Raw genomic sequence first — 4975 nt, 5'->3', positions numbered from 1 at the left:
GCCAGAGACCCGGGTTCGATCCTGACCTCCGGTGCTGTCTGTGCGGAGTTTGCACATTTTATCTATGACAGTATGGCTTTCCTCTCACATCCCAAAGACACGCGGGTTTGCAGGTTATTTCGCCTTTGTAAATTGCCCCTGGATTTTGTAAATTGTAAAGGGCGGATGTGAAAGTGGGATAACATGAGAAGGGTCTCGACCCGAAACGTCGCCCATTCCTTCTCTCCCGAGATGCTGCCTGACCTGCTGAGTTACTCCAGCATTTTGTGAATAAATGTGGGATAACATAAAACTAGTGTGAACGGCTGATCGATGATCGGCGTAGACTCGGTGGGCCGAAGGGCCTGTTTCCAAGCTGTATCTGGTAAACTAAACGAAAAGCATTAAACTGAACAATGGGCACCTGAATTTGTTGACTGTTATTCGGGAAGGCACCCGCGGGTTACACAAACATTCTGATTAGTTGTGGCCAGGAATGTTTTAGTGAAAATATGTGTGAATTGTGGTTCAAGAGTCAAGAGTGTTTTATTATTGTAAGTCCTGAAATGGAACAATGAAATGCTTACTTGCAGCAGCACAACAGATGTGTATACAGAGTACTATGTGAAAATCACAATGAACAACAAAGTTCCGTGTTTTTTGAGAGACAAGGGCCGTGACCCGAGCGGCCGTCTCCTCGCCTGGAGATCGGGACATCATGTGCACACAGCTTTGAACAAGTGAACTCTAGTACCACACTGGCGGGCGAGTGGTCCTTCCGCCCAAAGCAAATGATCTGAATGTGGGATCTTGATGCACAAATTCCTAACCCACATTCATAGCTTCTCGGTCCCTCCCCCACCCTAGTTCTCCGACTAGTTTCCCTGTCCTCCTGATTAAATTGTACTGATTGTATGCCCCCTTGTCACCTTCCCCCCAGCTAACAATGAACCATTCTACATTTCCTTATCAGGAATGATCTATCATTTTCTTTGCTGATTTTCATTTCCTTATCTGCTTTGATCTGTCATTTTCACACCTTACCCTTCAATATCCCTAGTCTCCCTTTCCTCTGACTCTCAGTCTGAAGAAGGGTCTTGACCCGAAACGTCACCCATTCCTTCTCTCCAGAGATGCTGCCTGTCCCACTGAGTTACATAGATACATAGATACTTAGACAGTAGGTGCAGGAGGAGGCCATTCGGCCCTTCGAGCCAGCACCACCATTCAATGTGATCATGGCTGATCATCCACAATCAGTACCCCGTTCCTACCTTCTCCCCATATCCCTTGATTCCGCTAGCCCTAAGAGCTCTACCTAACTCTTAAATGCATCCAGTGAATCGGCCTCCACTGCCTTCTGAGGCAGAGAATTCCACAAATTCACAACTCTCTGTATGAGAACGTTTTTCCTCGTCACAGTTTTAAATGGCCTACTGCTTAATCTTAAACTGTGGCCCTGGTCCTGGATTCCCCCAACATCGGGAACATGTTTCCTGCATCTAGCGCGTCCAATACCTTAATAATTTTATATGTTTCGACAAGATCCCCTCTCATCCTTCTAAATTCCAGTGAATACAAGCCCAGTTGCTCCATTCTTTCATCATATGACAGTCCTTTCATCCCAGGAATTAACCTTGTGAACCTACACCGCACTCCCACAATAGCAAGAATGTCCTTCCTCAAAATTGCACACAATACTCCCGGTGTGGTCTCAAACAGGGCCCTATACAACTGCAGAAGAACCTCTTTGCTCCTATACTCAACTCCTCTCGTTATGAAGGCTAACATGCCATTAGCTTTCTTCACTGCCTGCTGTACCTACATGCTTACTTCCAGTGACTGATGTACAAGGACACTCAGGTCTCATTGTACTTTCCCTTTTCCTAACCTGACACCATTCAGATAATAATCTACCCTCCCATTCTTGCCACCAAAGTGGATAACGTTACATTTATCCACATTATACTGCATCTGCCATGCATCTGCCCACTCACCCAACATGTCCAAGTCACCCTGCATCCTCTTCACAGTTCACACTGCCACCCAGCTTTGTGTCATCTGCAAATTTGCTAATGTTACTTTCAATTCCTTCATCTAAATGATTAATGCATACTGTAAATAGCTGCGGTCCCAGCACCGAGACTTGCGGCACCCCACTAGTCACTGCCTGCCATTCTGAAAGGGACCGGTTAATTCCTACTCTTTGTTTCCTGTTTGCCAACCAATTTTCTATCCATGTCAATACCCTACCCCCAATACCATGTAGTCTAATTTTGCCCACGAATCTCCTGTGTGGGACCTTATCAAAGGCATTCTGAAAGTCCTAGTATATTACATCCACTGGCTCTCCCTTGTCCATTTTACTTGTTGCATCCTCAAAAAAATCCAGAAGATTTGTCAAGCATGAATTCCCCTTCGTAAATCCATGTTGACTTGGACCGATCCTGTTACTGCTTTCCAAATGCGCTGCTATTACATCTTGAATAATCGACCCCAGCATCTTCCCCACCACTGATATCAGGCTAACTGGTCTATAATTCCCTGCTTTCTCTCTCCCTCCTTTCTTGAAAAGTGGGCTAACATTAGCTACCCTCCAATCCACAGGAACTGATCCAGAATCTATAGAACATTGGAAAATGATCACCAATGCATCCACGATTTCTAGAACCACCTCCTTGAGTACCCTGGGATGCAGACCACCAGGCCCTGGAGATTTATCAGCCTTCAGTCCCATCTACCCAACACCACTTCCTGACTAATGTGAATTTCCTTCAGTTCCTCCATCACCCTAGGTCCTCTGTCCTGAGTACCTCTGGGAGATTGTTTGTGTCTTCCTTAGTGAAGACAGAACCAAAGTACCTGTTTAACTCATCTGCCATTTCCTTGTTCCCCATAATAAATTCACCTGTTTCTGTCTTCAAGGGACCCACATTTGTCATAACTATTTTTTTCCTCTTCACATACCCAAAGAAGCTTTTACTATCCTCCTTTATATCATTGGCTAGCTTACCTTCGTACTTCATCTTTTTCTCCCCATATTGCCTTTTTAGTTACCTTCTGTTGACCTTTAAAAGGATTTCCAATCTTCTGGCTTCCTGCTCATCTTTGCTATGTTATAGGTCTTATCTTTTAGTTTTATACTGTCCTTGACTTCCCTTGTCAGCTACGGTTGCTTCTTACTCCCCTTAGAATCTTTCTTCCTCTTTGGAATGAAATGATCCTGCACCTTCTGGATTATTCCCAGAAATACCTGCCATTGCTGTTCCACCATCATCCCTGCTCGGGTCCCTTCCCAGTCAACTTTGGCCAGCTCCTGCCTCATGCCTCCATAGTCCCCTTTGTTCAACTGCAATACTGACACTTCCGATTTTACCTTCTCCTTCTCAAAATGCAGATTAAAACTTATCATATTATGGTCACTACCTCCTAACGGTTTCTTTACCTTGAGTTCCCTTATCATATCCGGTTCATTACACAAAACTAAATCCAGAATTGCCTTCTCCCTGGTAGGCTCCAGCACAAGCTGCTCTAAGAATCCATCTCGGAGGCACTCCACAAACTCCCTTTCTTGGGGTCCAGTACCAACCTAATTTTCCCAGTCCACCTGCATGTTGAAATCTCCCATAACCACGTAGCATTAACTTTGTTACATGCTAATTTTAACTCCTAATGCAACTTGCACCCTATCTCCAGGCTGTTTGGGGGCCTGTAGATAACTCCCATTAGGGTCTTTTTACCCTTACAATTTCTCAGTTCTATCCACAATGACTCTCCATCTTCTAGTTCTATGTTACCCCTCGCAAGGGACTGAATTTCATTCCTTACCAACAGAGCCACCTCACCCCCTCTGCCCACCTGTCTGTCTTTTGGAGTGGAGGTCTACCCTGAATATTCAGTTCCCAGTTCTGATCCTCTTGCAGCCATGTTTCTGTAATTCGTACATCATAGTCACCAATTTCTAACTGAGCCTCAAGCTCATCCACTTTATTTCTCATACTTTGCACATTCATATCTAACACTTTTAATTCACCTCTCCTCTCATACCGGTTCCTATTTCACCTGGCCTTACTCCCTTGTCCCTTCTTGAATTTTCTGTCCCATTAATTCCGGCGTCTTTCGTAACTTTTCCTGTACTCTCTTCCCCATTAACTCCATCCCTATACTCCCTGTTTGTGACCGCCTCTACTCCGCTATTTAGTTTAAACCCATCCGTGTAGCACTAGCAAACCTGTCTGCATTTTGTGTCTATCTTCGGTTTAAGCCAGCATCTGCAGTTTCTTCCTGCACGTCATAGTTTGGATATTCATTTATTGTCCTTCGAAGATAGACACAAAAAGCTGGAGTAACTCCGGGCCAGCCAGCATCGCTGGAGAAAAGGAATGGGTGACGTTTCGGGTCGAGACCCTTTCTTCAGACTCAGGGGAAACGAGAGATGTAGACGGTGATCCAGAGAGATATCGAAAGATAAAGGAAACAGGACATTGTTAGCTGTGGGATTGGTGAGAACGAGTTGCAGACTATAAGACTCAACAAGACGACTTTGAAGCTGGTACGACGTGTGTGGGGGAGGAACGGAGAAAGCAATATTCATACCGCAGTGTTGTAAGCTGCTCAAGCGAAATATGGACCGTGTATCATTTACTTCTGTCTTAATTCCGTTATTTGGACAGGTTTTTGCGCTTGTTTCTGGACAGGTTTTGTAAAGTGTACCACACAACGACGAAGATTGTGTGTTTTTTTAAAATGAAAACTGACTTTTATTTACATATTCCGTAAGTACAAATTAATAGTGTACAATACTTGTTATATACATTATATTACCGTCACTTAAACCTATAGTCGATGGCGTTATATGAACCCATACATTAAAAAATGCTTGGCGCATGCTTCATGACACAAAGGCGAGGAGATGACGGACCCATTGCTGCTGATGAGGTTTAAGAGGGGTAACAGAGGGCGTCCAAAATAAAAGCGACCATTTCAGTCCGTAACT

The sequence above is a fragment of the Rhinoraja longicauda genome, chromosome 14 (genome assembly GCF_053455715.1).
Source record: "Rhinoraja longicauda isolate Sanriku21f chromosome 14, sRhiLon1.1, whole genome shotgun sequence".
Taxonomy (NCBI): domain Eukaryota; kingdom Metazoa; phylum Chordata; class Chondrichthyes; order Rajiformes; family Arhynchobatidae; genus Rhinoraja; species Rhinoraja longicauda.
The sequence above is the reverse complement of the archived record's forward strand: the minus strand, read 5'-3'. Positions refer to the sequence as shown.